The sequence below is a fragment of the Protopterus annectens genome, chromosome 9.part0 (assembly GCF_019279795.1).
Source record: "Protopterus annectens isolate FY-2018-M chromosome 9.part0, PAN1.0, whole genome shotgun sequence".
NCBI classification, from domain to species: Eukaryota; Metazoa; Chordata; order Ceratodontiformes; family Protopteridae; genus Protopterus; species Protopterus annectens.
The window spans coordinates 1,311,094,565-1,311,114,077 of record NC_056743.1 but is presented as its reverse complement, the minus strand read 5'-3'; positions in this window follow the sequence as shown (position 1 = coordinate 1,311,114,077).

The window sequence follows — 19,513 nt, the reverse complement described above, 5'->3', positions numbered from 1 at the left end:
CTGACTGGCAAGAAGATTGTAGTCAGTAACGCACACATCCTCTCAAGCTGACAGAACAAGACAAACAGGTGTAGGTTCTGGAAAATTCTTTTGTAACAACTCAAAGTATAAGTAAGAGGTTGGCATAATGGCTAAGATGTTTACAGCCAGTGTTTGATTCGCACATGGGATAATTGGCTAGGCTTAAAATGGCTTAAAAGGGCAGTTAGCCTAGTACTAACATATGAAGTTATTTTCTGAGGGACTTAGAAACCTCAGTGTTCTCTCACAGAAAAGACTGGCACATTCTAGCAATAATTTCCAATAAAGAGACCCCCCCCCCCCCCCACAGTGAGAATCATAAACTGAGCTCTCCTTTGAAACTGAATCAGAAATCACAGGAAAAAAAACTGTATCTGTCTCTTCATCTTCCTATTCAGATTCAGAATCTTGAATCTCTTCAGGAAAAGAGGAATCCCTTTTTCTTTTACCAGAGATTACTTTACAAGATGGGCCAATAGCCTGAATTAAACCCTAAGGCAAACCAGTAAACTACTCTGATCCAAAGAAAATCAAGGAGGAGTAGACACATGCTTGGTTTCTTTTTAACAGAAAATATGGGGCTAACTGTGGTACTAATGGCAGCAACAACTACCTCAGAGAAGGACCCAGCATTCCGACACAACAGGGAAGCCTTCCATTTTCTCTTCCCTAGGACTGACAACAGTGTCTCTCCCCTAGGACCAACAACAGTGTCTCTCCCTTGCCCACTGAGAGGACCCCAACAGCCATAGAGGACATTGCTAATCACTGGTCCACAGTGACTGTAGGTGCTATACCAGAGGTATCCTGGGTAAAAGAAGAGTGGTCTGAGGTATAACAAATGGCCACACAACAGTCACCAAACTATGGCTGAGGCAAACTGCTAGCTTGTTATGGTGGCAAAGGCTGTTTGCTTATTTTTTTTCTTTTTGTGGCTATAAAATGGACCAACCATGGGACCAATTGTCTGTTGCATGGTCAGGCCAAAAATGGTGCCTCTTTCCCAGGCGAGAGGAGCAGCAATTGCCAGTAAACACTTCCACTTCACAAAAGTTACTTTTTTGACAAAAAAAAAACACAGTAACATGCACTTGAACATTATGTCAGCCCCACAAAAGTAAAATAAACACAATTTCTCAATAGAAACAAAAATGTTTTCAGTTATTTTACAAAAAAGGAGCACTCTGTTTAAAAGTATGTTACAGGCTCAAGGCAGTCTGTTAAAATACAACACTCCTAGCTTTAAAATAACTTTCCTGAAGAGGAAAGTGATAAAACATCAACATAATTAATAAAATGTAATTTTTCCAAAGGAAACTCCATCTCTAAAATGAGGAACACTAGCCCTTATAATGTGGAGCAATGGGCAAAATGGGGAACACGTAGTAATGGCTTACTAACAACTTCAGCTAGGAAGGTCATAGGATGGTTAAAATATGCTGGTTTTACTTATAAAGAAGATTATTTAATGAATTAATATGATTAATTTCTATTTACCATGGATTTCACTTAAAAAATTCCTAAAACTGAATGTGTTGCAGATCCTTTCAATGTGGAACTTCGAGGAACATGAACATTTTAAGACCCCAAATGAAGTACGTTCCTCATAATAAGGTACACTTGAGAGGTATGGCTAACATGTCATGAAGAAACAGCATTTTTAATTTGGCCAATATCACAAACAGGTTTAAGAAAAAATTATCCAGAACTGGTATCTGGATGTTTTCTTTCTTTGGCACTAACATGATTGAACAAAACCCCTTTCCCACCTGGGAAGGGGGAACTGGTTCTATCACTCCGTGGGATAGAAGGTAATGAAGGACAGATGTAAATATAACCGTCTAATCTGGGGAATGTGGAATTGGGAATTTCCTGCTATTGTCATCTGTAACCTTGATGAATGATCTTCAGAACTCGTCTGTCTGAAACTGTCTGTTGCCAGAGAAAAGTGGACATTCAAACTTTCTGGAAGACAAAAGGGGATATCAGGGTGGGAAGGGGGAACAAAGTTTCTTAAACAGTCATTCTGACTTATAGCTATTCTTGGAATCCTAGCCATTTCTTCTTAAACATCTGTTTACCTATATTTTGTTGTGACTGTGTATTTATTTATTTTTTTGTTTGCCAAAATAGGATGAGGAGATAGAAAATCTCTTTGGAAAAGGAAGGCTGAAATGTTGTTAAGAGATTCCTTAGATCAGCTTGCCCCTTTCATCACACTTCAGCAGAGGGCCATACACTACATCTGAGTTCAATGGAGAATTTAAAATCTCATTTTTAACATAATCTGGGAGGTTCTGAGAGTTCATCCAAGCAAACTTCCTCAAAACAGTACCAGAGACCATAGTCCTGGAGGATTTATCAACAGAGTCATACATACACTGCAAACAATGACTGGACCTTTGCAATACAAGAGACTAAGTTACTTAAAGCATATTTTTCCTCACAAGAAGAAACTGCAGATAAAACATTCGTCATACTTTCACTCTTTTTTAGAACAAACTAATATATGAGCCTGACAATTCAACATTTCTGAAAATCAAAGCTGCAGAAGTATACATTTTTCCCATACCCATCAATAATCTGGAATTAACTGACCCCTGGATTCATTAAGCTCTCTACAACATGCAGGAATAGTGCAGGAGCTGCTGCATGCAATATGTCCACCGAGCGATTCAGCAAAGGGCTCCCGGGACATGCACAAGTGCTTCTACATTATTCCTGCATGGACGCCACTGCCTTATGCTAATTATCTCATTTGCTGTTGAAAACCCTGCAAATGAGGTGAATTTGTGGTTCAGCAAGCAGGCAGGTGTCCGATCAGGAATAGTGTAACCTGCAGAAATGTATTCAGTTACTAGCTGAATACATTTCTGCAAATAAGAAAATGGAGGCATGACAGCCTCAAATAAAGCATGTATTTCATTCATTAGGCATGCCAATGGCCAAATATATGGCCATTGGCATGAAAAATAGTTTAAATGCTCTAAAATACATTTTTTTTCCCTTGGCCGATCACAGCCATTTAAGCATAGGGCAGTGGTGCTCAAACGAGATTGTGCTAAAAATAAAAAAAGGGGGAAAAAGCAATTTTTACAGAAATCTGCATTTTGTCATTATAGTCAATGGCATGCAGAATGAAAACAATACCAGGGAATAGTGGTTGCTAAGGGGAAAGGCTCAGTGTAAGTGTAGTAACTCAGGAGTAAGGCAGTGGTGCATGCAAATGAGGGGATTTATACTGAATCACATATTTCTTCTAAGTGTCAGACTGCACCTAACCATGTAGGTGCTCTAACACCACAGTGTAGACAGGAGGAGCAGGTAACATGAAAGGGAGGGGGTGCCATGCTTGCTGTAAGCACATTGGAGCTCAGTGGCCCGTGTTTGCACTTAGCTAAGCACAGCTAAGGAAGGGTGTGTGTCTGAGGCTGTATTTTCCTGTTCCATGAAATGCAGAGCATGTTCATGTCCAGGGAGGGCAAATCTTTGAAACAGTGGGGTATTTTACATTTAAAAAAATTATATAACTCAGGGCTAATTTGATCTTGCATAACCATATCTTCTAAAAGGCAATCGATAATTTTGTAACTTCCATTTACAACATTTAAAGACACTGTCTCATAAAAATCACAGTCACTAATATGTTCAACCATTTGAGTTAAGTAGTCCGCATAATACTTAATCACACTCCCCCCCCACCACCCTTGTTGGGCTTCATAATTGTAATACTTTTATCCTTAATTTCTGTAACAAAAAAAAAATCAGCCCATGTTGAATTGGAACACAAAGTATATTTTCATTAATAAACTTCTAAATTCCACCTCACACAACTTTTCAAATATACATAAAGATATCGGTAATGGGAGGTTGTAAATACTTTTACGTGTCAAGGTAAATGTTTGCAATTCAACATTATTATCATTGAAAATTAATCTTAAATTCAGCTTTTGCAAAAATAATTTTAAATCCAGTATTAATTGACGTAAGTTTGCTCCAACAGCAGGCACAAACATTTGGCCTTTACTCAATAAATGTGCATAATCTTGTGATAACAACTTAACAGTGTAATTCTATATTTTAAAGTCAGCATATGAAGTGGGGGAGTTAGAGAAACTCATTGAAGAGGTTTTCTTATTCAATGATGGTCCCCAAGTAGTGGAGAACTTTACAGGTGACTTTAAAATATATAATTAAACTGTTGAGTGGTTATTACAGGATTATGCAAATTTATTGAGTAAAGGCCAAATGTTTGTGCCTGCTGTTAGAATGAACTTAAGCTAACTAATACTGGATTTAACATTTTTTGCAAAAGTTAAATTTAAGATTAATTTTTAATGATAAAAATGTTGAATTGCAAATATTTACAATGCCGCATTACCAATACCTTTACTTATATTTGAAAAGCTGTGTGAGATGGAATTTAGAAGTTTATTAATTAAAAAATCCTTTAAGTTTCCAATTTAGCACAGGCTGAAGTTCTTTTGTTACAGAAGTTAAGTAAGTATAAAAGTATTAGAATTATGAAGCCTGCAAGGGTGTGTGTGTGGGGGGGGGGGTTGTGATTATGTATTACACAAACTACTTAACTCAAATTGTTGAACATGTTAGTGACTGTGATATTTAGTGTCTTTAAATGTTATGAGTGGAAGTTAACACAATTATTGATTACCCTTTAGAGGATATGGTTATGCAAGGCCAAATTATCCCTGAGTTATATTATATTTTAAATATATAATACCCTATCTTCCAAAGATTTTTGGCAAAGCTATACAAGAATATAAAAAGCCCCCCCACCATGAGACCTATTGTTAACACTGCTAAATCAAAGACAAATCCTATGACTAAAATATGTAGATATAAAACTTAAAAATAGTTTAAGTGTATTTAGCCATTTATGTCAAGACTCATGGGATTTTTTAATGAAACTGAGAGAAGTGAATTATTCTGACAACATGATATGTTTGACCATTGATGATGTTAATTTATTTAATGTAATACCTCATGATGTTAGTCTAAAATGGTTCCACAATTTTTTAGTGGAACATACAAGTTTTAATAATAATGATATTAATGTTATATACACCTTCATGAAGATTATTTTACAGAATAACTTTGACTTTTTAGATGGGAAGTATTATCTTCAGAAACAAGGGTTTGCTATGGGGGCATCCTGTGCCCCCATTTTTCCTAACATTATTCTTCATCATGAAGTTTTTATTTAACACATTTCAAGTGCCTCCTTGGTTGATTTACATCTGTTTTTTGGACAATATATTTATCATTTGGAATGATTCTGAGAAAGAGAAGAATTTAATTTTTATTTGAACATGACCACCCCATTTCTCAAGTTTAATTTTTCTTATAGTACTTCCCATATTAGTTATATGGATGGGCTTATTAGTAAGGACAAAAAAATCAAAGATTAGTGAGCAATAATTATAGAAAAACCAACTTATTCAAATAGCTTGCTTCACTAATCAAGTTGTCATTCAGAACATCAAAAGAAAGCTATAGTTAAGGGACAATATATAAAATTAGCCCACATGGTGCTGGAGGATGATTTATTCTTACTAGAAGGGCAGAAACTGTGTTCCATGTTTTCCACTAGAGGATATCCAACACAGGTGATTACTGACATTTTTTGATGCGGTGGTTTAAAAAATAAGGATTTTTTTTCCAACCTTTGTTGAAAAAGAATAGTCCTAGAATATGTATTCCTGGTACTGCAAATACTAAAAATGATTTTTCTAATGCATTTATTACTCAATATAATGATGACCATGAAAATATTATTCAAGTACTAAGGAAAAATTGGAGTATACGCTCGTGTTTTGAGAAAAACTGGACCCTATGAGCATTTCTCCCTGGGCCTCCGCTGAAAACAGGCTCTGTGGAACCTAGTCGGACATTCCCGGTCAACAAATGATAAATAAATAAATAAATAAATAAAATAACATTGATATAATTGATGAAGCTCCAACTATAGTTTATAAGAAGGTTAAATCTTTCAAGGAATAGTTTGATAGATCAGATAGTGATTTTTTTTCTGTACAACAAATAAAAATTGGCACATTTAAATGCGGCTACTGACCACAATGAAGATATATATTGGAGAAAGATAAAATGATAATTAACAATATCAGTGTAAAATCAAGCTGTCACTCTAACCGTAACTCAGTTTGAGTTATTTATGGAGCCTTATGTCAGTCATGTAGTGGGTTTTATATTGGAAAAACAAAAAGATGACTCGGATAGAATTTATGAGCACAACCTTGACATACAGAATAAACACAACAATAGTGCTCTTTTTAAACATATTTCACAGTATCCTAATCATCATTTTCATTTTTTTGTTTTAGATATAGTTCATAAAAACATAAGTGAAGGATCATGGGAAGACCTCATTGAAATCAAAGAACCTAAGTGGCAAATTAAGTGAAATGCACTTCTATTCCCCCGGTTTCAATGAAACTTTGTCCATATCTAATATTTTAAAATTGCGCAAATGTATAATTAACATGTTTATATATACATATATTATTGTAACTTTATATTTTGTATATTTTGAGTATTTAGTGAATGTATTTTTGTCTTTATGTAATGTTTTTTAATTTAATTCTGCAACTTTATTCTGACTATTTATGCAAATGCATAATATGTGCTGAATGATTTTAGCTTTTTTATTGGTGTTCATGGGTCTTGTAACTAGGACTGAAAGGTTATTTAATTGTCTGATGGTTGTTTTATATTGATGCTGATAAAGTCTGCATGAGAAGATGAATGAATGCGCTTAATCTGAAATAAAATTATTGTTAGCAGTGTTGTGGTGCTGGTTGTGACTCTTTTCAGTAATTTGGTTTGTCTATAGTTATATTTAGTCTGTATAATGTACGTAGTTTTTTTTAACCACATGTGATACAAGGTGGTCAAATTTCAACTTGCCATCTATAAAGGCCAAACAATTTTTTGTACTTTACTTGCTCTATCATGGTGTTATTAGCAAATGCAACAGTGAATGGCATTGTTTGTTTTGGTAGAGATGTGTTTTGAGATGAAGATGCATATTTTTTAATGACTTAGAAATAGTGTAAATTATTTAGCTATGTTCCAATTGATAAGATAGATTGCTGCATAACATCTTGGAGTTTAGAGAAGATTTGGCAGAGCAAATTTGGGTTAAGTCATCAGCATATTGAACTAGGGTAGCATTTTTTGTAACAGCATAGAGGTCACTAATGAATATTTTCAAACATATAGGGTCTTGTATATATCCTTGTGGGACACCAGTACCTACTAGCAAGATGGTGTAAGAATCATTTTTCCATTTCACTCATTGTGCTCTGTTTGAGAGACAACTATGGAGACACAGTGAGGTCTAATGATGAGAGCTTATGCAATAGTTTCTGGTGGGAAACAATATCAAAAGCTTTTGATAAGACTAGAAAGATAGTGGGCACTACCATTCCAGCATTACTGTGGATGTTCACATTATTAACACAATTCAGATAAGCAGTAGTTGTGCTCTGATGAGGTCGGAAGCCATGCTGGGTTGAAGACAGAAGCTGGTTATGTATTAGATAGAGGAGAAGATGTATATGAATAGATTTTTTTCTAATATTTTTGATAGGGAGACACAATGGAAGTTGGCCTATAGTTTGAAAGATCTGTATTGATTTGACTCCTCTGCAGTGGAATAAAAACATTTTTTCCATAGGGAGGGGGCTTTATTTTCAGATATGGATCAATGTGTCAATTTAAACTGGATATGCAATAGTCTTAGCTGCTGTTTTAAGATATTCACCAGGTAGATTGCTAGGGGCAGTTGTAATAGGCTTTACGTTTTGAGGTATTTTTGATGGTACCTTTGGGAACAGGTTAGAAGGAGAAATATTTTAGGAGGTTATTTAAAGGAAAAAATATATTGCTTCAGTCTGTCTTTGCTTTTAAATGCCTCAAAATCACTCTGTGAGCTTCTTATAGAATGTTAATATGTTTTTCATCAAATTGCTACCAATAGTGCTTAACATATCAACATGATCTCGTTTCTCCATAACCCTTTCTGTTTCCCATAATCCGTTTAAAGTCTGCTTTATATGACTCATGCTAGACAGAAGGAAGTAGTGGTGTATTCCCATCCCATCGACATATAATGGGATTAGTGTCAGTCACTGTCATCTTATACAGGTTCTGTAACAGGACTACTACATTTTTCCTGGAATGGCACTCATTTATGTTTGCCTCAGTGGCTGTTTTACACTATATTAAGGAGTTACACAGCTGCAACCAAAAAGTAGCTAAACTGCAGGCCTTTGTTCAAAGTATCCTTTTGTAGTCTAAGATGAATTGACAGCCCCTCCCCCACACTATTTCTGAGGTGACAAAACTGTCACTGCACTTAGAGATCCATGTAGTTTCATGTGTGACAGTTGCTAGTAGAAGCTTAGGGACTGAGAATAATTCTATTCCTCAGTACCTGCAGTGGAAATATTTTTATTTTTATTTTATTTTTACCCAAATACTATTTTATAATTAATGTCATGTTCTTGTTTCCCCTTATTAACTAAGTTTCAAAACAAAATATTACCAAATTTCTATTCCTTAGCTTTGGATAACTATTTTTGCTGACTCATAGATGTCTTGTAGCATTATATTTTCTATCTTGTTATTCTACTCATACAGTGATTTCTTAAAGTACAGGAAAATCTCTCTTCTACAAACGTGACTCCTTGGTAATGACACAGTAAAACTAAGAGACTGGAAAATAATTCTATTCTCCAGTCCCTGCAGTGGGAAGATTTTTTTGGGGGGTGGAATATTGTGGAAAATTCTTTATTAGTTGCATTTGTTTTTTAACTGTTACATTCTGTTTCTCCTTACTAAGCTGCTTTATAATTCTGTAGCCAAATATTTTCTATTCTTTACCATTTGATAACTTTAGTAGCACATATGTCTTATGGAATTATATTTTACTGTTTTATCTGTCTAGCAAAACTGACTCCTTGATAATGACACAAGTACTATGTATGCTATGTGCTCTGTAAGACTTAGAAATTACTCTGTGTACTTTTGCAGGAAACTTCACCCTTGATGGTTCCAACCATCAGTGAACTGAGGCTTACAGCAAACAGTTCCTGTTTCTCTAACTGAATTTGTGATATGTCTGGCACTGAAGTTCTGCTTCCACTGCTAATAGAACACCAGATATGCATTACCATCTGGAAAGATGCAACAAAAAAGCATATAATAAATAGTATCCCACACCTAGTTGATAGGGCTACCGCCTATCTCACTTCCTGCAGAGCAGTCCTGATTTGGGTAGTTCTGTCCTGTGGGGGACATGAAAATGGTAAATGTGTTTATACTTTACAAGAATTACAAGAAAAAAAGTCTGACTTTTCTTTAAATGCCTAAATGTCACTGACATCTCTGATACCAGACTTTAGTCATCTTAATATATAAAGTAGTATAAACAACTAACACATAAAGCTTAGCATTTCAATATTGTAATGCTGTTCATGTAAATTTGTCAGATGAAGTGACAACTGCCTTTGAACCCCAACGTGATATAATTGCTTTGTTTTGCTAAGAAAGGCATGGCTATGTTGGAAGCAGCTGTGAATCAGTCCAAGTTTTCTTCCAATCTGCAACAAAGACATTGGAAAACAGTTTCACACCATTTGTCTTTTTATTGCAGCTGCTGAGCTGCTGATATCAGCAGGACTAATTGCCCATGTTAGATTTTCAGCAGTATCTGACAGGGTAAACTACAACTTTCTCTGTGTCTATGGTATGTCATGCAGATGGAGACAAATTCCACTGCAAAATATGTAAAAAGTTAAACTTAAAAAAAGTGGGAAGGCTTTCCCTTCCTTTCATTCCAAGGCAAATAAATTTAAGTTTTATAAAGTGCAAGCAGGTTTATGGTACCTACACAATACTGGAACCATATTGTAGGGGGAAAAGCAAACTAAGGATTGAGTTAAACTGTAGGAGAAAGTTGAGTTTTCCTTTAATTGTGTAGGAACATCAAAAGCTTGATTAGGCACCTGGTTGGTTAATTACTGTACAGTTTGTATAAAGTGGGTATTAATTTGCTGGTTATGGTATTATTTTGTTTCTGTGTACCTGGTGTTGGCTGTGTAGCTTTCTCTGGATGCAACAGTGTATGGACTGAGGCACAGAAGAGTTTTGGATTATTAATTTGTATGCTTTCATTGGTTGAGTAGTAGGTTTTCTCATCTTTGGTGATAAATTATCTTGCTATGTTCCTTAGTCATCTATATGCTGGTAAAGTATGAGATTTTTTATTTTTCGACCAGACCTTCCATGCTTTGCCCTTTTGTTTCATGGGTTGTTTTGTTGCTAAGGATAGCTATGGGGCAGGGTTGGCTTTGACTGTTTTATTCTGAGGGATTTAATGTGTTTAGAACACCTATGAATATTTTGTTGAACAAATAAACAGCATCATTTATGCAAGTCTTTGCTAACTCCCAGTTAAGCAGATGTAGTGTATTAATAAAAGTGTATTTATGAAAAGAAGTACATTTTCTTAACAGACTGTAATGATGTGTTTGGGGTTGTTGCTTTGGTACTTATGGTATACATTAATAAGTGATCATTTAGGTTGTTTGACAGAGTTCCATGGGATTATATTTTATATGGAGAGGATGGGTGAACTTACAGAGGTGCATATTACTGGTTGGATCTTCAGACTGTATGGTTTGTCACTCATCCAATATAATGGTTTCATGAGGGATTTTTAGTAGGCCCAGCAGATAATATTTTCTAGTGTGTTAGCATTGTTACCTGGGGTTGTGTACATACCCATGATTGTGATTGTCTTGTGATTGTTTAGTTTTAGCATGGTTAGAAGGATTTTTGCATTAGAGAAAGCTGGCAGGGTATGGGAAAAGGGGCAATATCTAGTGTGTTTTTATAGAAAATAGTGACACCACCAGCTTTTTTGTTGGATCTGTTTAATCTGATAATGTTATAGACTGGAAGGGCAGTTTCTTTGTATTTGTTTCCTGGTAATGCCAGATTTCAGAGCAATTAAGATGTCTGGAGTGTATGCTGCTATCCATGCATGCACATCAGGGAGTTTGTTATGTACTTTATAACTTGGTATGGTATATATGAAGGCCAGGGTGGGACTGTGGATTAAGCAATAAAGGAGCTACAGAGGATGTGCTGTCTGGTGCCTGAAAAGACTGAGTTTGGTTTTGGTTTGGGTGGATGTCACCCTTGGTTTTAACATTAGGGAGGTATGGTGGTAAGGGTGCAGGCATTTTGCTTGAGTTTATGTTTAATATGCAATCTGTAAGTAAATGTTTGTTGCTTTGAATAAGTATACTTGAATAGTAGGACATATAGTACTGATATAGATAGGACATGATTGGGAAATGAAGTTCAGATTTTTTTTGCTTGGAGGACACAGTTTTGTAACGTGCCAAATGCTGTTTCTGAAATATATGGAATAGAGTAACTGAATGCTACTTTAACAATTCAAGTATCTCAAAAATGTGATACATCAAAATTAACACATCAAAATTAACACATTTTAAAATGTCACAATGTGAAGAAAACAAACGGAAGTACTCTGTTCACTTTGCATTAAATAAACAGTAGCAAAGCAATATTTTGCTTGGAAATCATTCCCTTGCACCCCTCATATCCCACAAATTAAATATAACACCTCCTGAGATTTTACAGTGACAGAGAAGAGGCAGTAATTGTTTCTACCTTTCCAGAATACACATGAGGGTTACATGTGGCTGCCCCAATGCAAACAATTTGTAAAGGAAATTAGATATATTTTTTGTGCTGTCATCAGTTTCCCACTACAGAATCATACTTTTCACTGTGTTTCTGGATACTGTGTAAGCATTTGGACTGACGGATAGCAATCTGACACATGCCCTGGGATTCATAAACAATTTATATAGCTACCACGTTACGGCTACATGATGTAAGAATGTTAGCATGATGAGCAGCAGTGCTACTCGAATATGCTTGCTACTCATCACACCTACACATTTGCAAGCACCTTTTCGTGGTCAGCAATAGTGTCTGAAGCCATCAAAAGGTGCTTGCAAGGAGGAGCACTAACAAAAAGGCTTGCATATAGGCAAAGCTCAGATATGAGAAGTGCTGTAGCCCAGACATATTAAGGGCAAATACAGTGAAAGAATATAGAATGAGGGGAAGTGAAAAGGAATTGTATACAAATAATAACTGTGTTATACTACATAATTAATTAATGTGAAAGAAAAAATGTATAAATTATACTCATATACCACAGGCAAATGTAATGAAGCATCTAAGAAGCGTTTTGGACATAAATCCTGCAATACTGATGCAATGATAATTAATGTCAATGATAATACTGCAGTGCTGCACATAAATAAAAATGGACATGCTAACAAAGGATGCGATAGGGATATAAAGCTACAGTGTAACAAATGGGAGGGAAATGTGATATACATGTTAATTAAATGCTGAGTTGAGATAATTAACAAAGACAGAAGATATGGGATGAATGCATCGACTACAGTTATTGGATATGAGATTTATATACATGGAAATTATGTATGCAAGTAGACACTACTGCTGTATTCCCACCTCAGCATATATACACAAGAGTAAAAGGACCATACAGCTGTAATGTCAGGTATATCAGAAATAGAAATGTTTTTACATAGCAATGACAGTGACACCCATAGAAAAGGGGTTTATCACTTCCAAACATGCAATAGACACACATAGGGTGTATAGTCATGTAAATGCAACATAGCAATCTAATATTTTTTTTATTTTTATTTTACATTTGTTAACCAGGAAAGTCTGACTTGGAACGAGCCAATTTTCAGCAGAGGCCTGGGGAGAAAAGCTCCAGATGCATGTCTTTGTAATAACAAGGAAACCGGAGCACCCAGAGGAAACCCACATGAATGCAGGGAGAATATGTAGACTCCACACAGAAGGCACCCCAACCGAGAATCGAACCGGAGAACCTCTTGCTGTGAGGCAACAATGCTACCGCTGCACCACTGCACCGTCCATAACATGCAACATACATAAGTGACAGATGACAACACAGATCAGATTACATGTCATGAGTTCAGATTTTCCATTGCTGATTTGCAGGTGCTGCTCACATCGAATTACAGGGAACAGTAACATAACAGCAATTCAACAGCAGCAACACACTTGAAAGTATTGTAACCGAGTACCAATCACAGTTTCCAATCATCTGGCATGATTCCATACAGTAAGAAATATTTATGGAATCCCTCATCTGTAATTAAGATGTATAGTGTGATAAAAACAGTTTCAGTAATAAAGAAATGTCCGGATGAAGACATGCAATACATAGCATAAATATCTTGGGAAGAAGTAATGCATGTGAGCAATGAATACATAATATACATTCACATCATGTAATTTTAGAACACATGCTCATACAGATATCAGCTATAGCATAACTGTCATGGGCACCACATAAATATGCATATTGGTTATGTAATGAAGAATATCCTTGAAGGGCTTACAGCAATTTCCTATCATAAGGAGTAAGGATGACCTACCTTGTAGGACAAGGTCTGAAAAATGTGTCCCTCTGTGTGTGCTATAAATATTTTCTGTATGTAAGCTACAGTTTTCTGACAGACAGATGTTACTAGATTCAAGTCCATGCCTATTATACAAAGCTCTCTCCAGACCTCTGTACTGACTGCATGTGCCACATCAGATAGCAGTGGAGGCTGTAACAAATAACTGAAATTAATGTATGCTTTAAGAAAGGTGTTACAATTATAATATGAACAATCAGATTTAGTCAGAATGCTGGAAAGGAGCTACACAGGTTTTTGTCCACTCAACAGTGAGCAGTGCAATCTCAATGCTTCTTTGACAAGGAAGTTGTTTTCATTGTGTATTATGCACACTATCCCAGAACTGAATGACAGTCTGTCTGTGTAGGTATGCTATACAATCTGGTACTTAATGACATGCTATTCAAAGAATATGCACCACAATAAACAGCCAGTCCACTCCAAAAACAACGTAAATATCCAGAAAAGAAGAAACTGACTACCAAGACTGTGATTCAACCATTTAATAAAATAATGGTAAGTGCTTTTGCATTTAATACACTTCTATAGATCATAAAAATCCCAAAACACCCATCTTTAAGTAGTTTAACTAATCACAAATCAGCAAAACAATCAATAAATAAAAGCATCACCATGGCACTCTTGACCGATTAATGAGTCAAACTACAATTCTTCAGAAAAGGCTTAAGTGGAATACTATCATTAATCCCAAATCCCCCTGTCTGCCAGTGAGTTATTATCCATTTCAGCTCCTCATTCTCAGTTTTATCAGTCATACTACCCCCTCTAATACTTTATGTGATCAGACGTAACACCATAAACTCAAAAGTGTCCCTTAAATTGTTTAACATGTTTATTCAGAGCATTAGTAGTTACATCTCTCCTTAAATCTCCCAAATGCTCAAGTGCTCTGTCCTTAAGGCTACAGCAAGTCATTCCAACATAAAAACAAGGATATTTCTGGCAGTTAACTATATAAACTAAATTATTACTCCTACAATCTGCATAAAAATTAGTATGATATCTAACACCCATTGTAGGGTGCACAAAAATTATTTTCTTGAGATGTATGCACATGCTTTGCAGGATCAGTCCTATCTGATTGGAGAGGTACCTTCTTCTTATTATTATAACATAGTCTTAGTTTCAAAGACAAACCATTTTTAAAGGGAAAACAGGACCTATCACCCACTACCTTTCCAGTTTTCGCATCTGTCAAAAGAATTGGCCAAGTATGTTTTACTATTTCACATACTGTAGAAATGCCATTTGAATAAGTCAAATTAATCCTGATTTTTCCATCAGGTTGGTTGGTGCATATATTATTGATGTATGGGCCATTAGAAAAATAGGCCCTACCAGTATTTCCCCTCATATTTCTCACTTGGGTCAATGTACCATCAGCTTCTTCTTTTCTATAACCTCTATCCAAAAAAATAATTGGTCAGCATTTCAAAAGCACTTTCTACATCTACTGGATCTGTGTGTAACCTGGACACCCTTAAAAACTAACTTTTAATACAGTTCTAATAAACAAAATGTGGGTACATGCTGGTATGATGCAATTTGTTGTTTTTCCAGCATGCTTTCTTAAACATTTCTGTATTAAAGTTGCCATGTTGATCCTTAAAAATCTTAACATCTAAAAACGCAACATTATTATCTGAACAGTTAACTGTAAACTTCAAAAAAATCGGTGCTATTATTAATATATTCTAAAAAACATTCAATTGTTCTAATTCAACTTTCCACAAAAGAAAAACGTCATCCACAAATATTTTATAGTAAACATGTTTTTGATACATAATGCCACAAAACGAAATACTGCCAGCCCAGCTATCTGGAATTTTGTAAATAATTATTTGCCATTTGTGAATATTAATTTATATAGAAGTGTGACAGAATGAGATACTGCCAGCATAACTATCTGGAATTTTGTAAAAATAGTTATACGTCATTTGTGATTATCAGCAGGATGTAATTGCTTGTGTTACCACTGTACTAGAACTATATATTTTCTGTATATCAAGCTGCTGGTACAGAAGTCTGTGTGTAAAGTACTGAGCTTAAGGATGTGTCCACAGTGTACCCTACTGGGAAAGAACAGAAATGTATATAAACTATTGCACTGTGTAAATGTATATATGTTTAACAGTGGGAACTAGAACATAGAGGGTTAACTTTCAAAACTTCAAGAAAATAGTTGAAATTAAATTGTTTTACAATTGCACTATAAAAGTTAGTTTAATTGCAGCAAGAAGACAAGATGTCTAGAACTAGGGAGCCTTCTGCATTGTTTTGTAAGTGCTTTATTGTTTTATTTCTTCCAGCAGTTGCAAACATCTGAAGACTATGTATTTTCACAGGGGGATGTTAAGTGCTAGCAGTTTCTAGCAATGGTTGTTTGTGAGCCTGAGAACTGAAGTCAGGTGACAAAAATTGATGTCATGCTACAAGTATACCAGCAGCAATGTTTGAGATATTAATTAAATAACTCTCTGAGAGAGAGAGAAAGAGAGAGATAGAGAGGGAGAGAGAGAGGGTATTTTGTATTTTGCAGCCTGGACTGGTGAGGTGGTTAGTTCAGAGAGGGTCCTACCCTGTAACAGTTAGACTTAAGGTGAGCCACAGCTGTTTGTGGGTACTGATGTTCCCTTGGACAGAGTAACTGCAAGGGCAGAGGTGAGTAGTAGTACACAGACTGACAGTGAGGTACTGCTGTTAGAAAATACTAGACTTCCTGTAGAAGGGGAGCTGGGAAGGGTTACAATGAGAGACTTGAGACAGGCTCAGCTCTCAGACCCTACATTACAAGGCCTGAGGGAAGTAGCTAGTGAGGCACCTGATTGTCAAGGAAAAGGGGAATCTGTATATTGGGACAAAGGCTTACTGTATAGAGAGTGGACCCCTGAGGTGAGAGAATACAGTGGTTGGCAGTGGCAAGAGCCTACCATCTGGCACATCTAGCCATAGCCCATGATATTCCCTTTACAGGTCATATGGGAATAAAGCATACCAAGAGACATATTATGCAGAATTTTTATTAGCCTGGGATTTCCAGAAATGTAACAGGGTACTGCAGGACCTGTGAGCAATGCCAAAAAGGTAGGCAAGGCAGGAGACAAGGTGAAAGCTCTTTTGATGCCTTTGCCTGTGACTGAGGAGTCATTTCAGAGGGTAGCTATGGATATTGTGGGGCCTCTGAGTACCCCAAGCTGGGCTTAAGGATGTGTCCACAGTGTACCCTACTGGGAAAGAACGGAAATGTATATAAACTATTGCACCTGTGTAAATGTATATGTTTTAACAGTGGGTGGGAACTAAAACATAGAGGGTTAACTTTCAAAACTTTAATAAAATAGTTGAAATTAAATTGTTTTATAATTGTGCTATAAAAAGTTAGTTTCAACACAGGAAGGAGACAGGATGTCTAGAACTAGGGAGCCTTCTGCATTGTATTGTAAGTGCTTTATTGTTTCATGTCTTCCAGCAGTTGCAAACATCTGAAGGCTATGTATTTTCATAGGGAGATACTAAATGCTAGCAGTTTCTAGCAATGGTTATTTGTGAGCCTAGGAACTGAAGTCAGGTGACAAAAAGTGATGTCATGCTACAAGTATCCCAGCAGCAATATTTGGGATACTAATTTAAGAACTCTCTGAGAAAGAGAGAGAGAGAGAGAGAGACAGGGCATTTTGTATTTGTCTTTGACCTGACAATATCCACTCACCACCTCTGCACTTGCCTTGCTGTAAGTAAGGTAGGGTACAGTAATTTCTCTTAGATTCAGTTAGAAATATAGTGAAGTATAACTTTGATGTTTTCTGTATGTATTTGAGACTGTCCTGCAGTGTTGTTTTAAATATTTCCTGTGATTTTGAACTCTGATGTCACTATGAATACATATTTAGTATTGTCTTGTTCTTTTATTATTAAATATATTTAAACCTATCTCTGTGGTGGCTGATATTTCGGAGACAAATTTAAGTTCTGAGAGTACTTGCATATTTATTTGATACCATTTGGTAGGCCACTCCTAAAAGCCTTGCTCTTGGTCAGACAACCATTTGTATTAATAGTAACATTACACAGAAAGATTGTCCACCCTTTGTTCAGGGCCTTAAAGTAGCTGATAAGTAATGGCTTGTGGTGGTGAAAATTACCTTATAGTCTAGGCAGAAGGGAGCACAGCTAGTAAACATATGCCAGCCTTTTCCAGGTGTGTGTGTATAAATCAAAACTCAAAGTGTTTGTGTGTCACCTACTTGGGCAGGGACATGAAGCACTGGTTGGACAGAGAGGGTGCTGGAGGTCTTGGTTTGGCCACTCAGCTGAGATCTCAACCCTATAGCTGTGGCAGTGGGGATTCTTATTAGAGATCTGGAGAAAGAGGGTGAAACCAGCCCCAGAATGACTGTGGTCTCTGTGTACTCTTAAGGGAAATTGCACTTTACTGAGTGTGTACTTGTTATACTCCCAATGTGTACATCCCCCACTATTCCCAGTGATGAAGATTGAGGCTCCTTGATTACTGGGCCAGTGCAGGGGCATCACTCATAGCATTCATAAAAATATGTTCATTCTCCCAAAAGGCCACAGTGATATTGGCATAGGTATTGGCACATGCTGTGCCCATAGCTATGCCTAATAACTGCAAAAAATAAATAAAAATGAATACATTATAAAATAAAATCAGTGTTGACAAGGCATAAATTAAACTAATATGAGTTGCAGAATAATCTATGTAATATCTCAAAAAACTCCTGCCAGCATATAAAAAATAGTCATTTCTTATGACTGTCAATAAATTATGTACTGCATCTGAAAAACAGAAATACCTCCCCCTACATAACAAATGTTTTGCATCACAAGATGACACAAAAGCAAAGTGGAGAGCTATGTATGCATCATACTTTTTTTGTGGGACAGGAGCCATTTTTTATTTCTTTTAGGAGAGAGATAAATGTTGGGAAAGCTGCTTAGGAATGAGAGGGCCAGGTAGGTAGGGTAGGTTAGGAAGCCTGAGCAGATGTGCAGGACATACAAGACAGACAAAGATGGTGATAGAGACAAAAGGTTGGGGGACACCATGATTGGGGATAGGCAAGGGACATCATAGGTGCAACCACATCCAGCATGAGAAGGCAAGAATCTAATTCTCACCCTCAGAACTGTCATCACTGTCTCCTGCAACAGGTCCCTGGGTCAGTGCTGGACATGCCATAATCTTTGCAATGTGACACAGGACCATTTCAACCCTGCTGATATGTGCATCATGGTCCCTCTCCATTATATCCTCCATGGCACTGTTAGTTTCTACCTGGTGACAAAATCACCACTTCCACTAATACTGCTCCTGGAGGGTACCACTGTACCAGCAGCTGGGTCAGATCTACATGATGCAGTTGGAGCAAGTAAGGTAGGAGGTGTGGAAGCAGCACTGAATGGTTGTGAACTCGAACTGCTGGGTATCTGTGCTGTAATCTGTAGAGGTATGGCAGGCTGAGCCATAGTGGTCATTCTACCTCTCTGTGCTGTTGATAACTAATATTTCAGCAACAAGGTATGCAAACAGCAGATTGTTAATAAATTATAACCCCCCCAAAAAAGAGGATTCAAACAAAAGAGATAATTTGTTACATGTCATGTCACAGTACTGTATTTGCTCAATAAACATTGTTTGGCAATACAATAGCAGTTATGGTAATTTACTGTAGTACACCTTTTCCACATCCATATATGATGGAAAGATATTTATGTGTCAACATAAACAAAACTCACTGCTATGATATAACAAAGAACAACCTTTATTTCCCTATGACAGATAAGAAATATATACTCTAATTAAATAATTGCAGTTGCCATAATGTAATTCT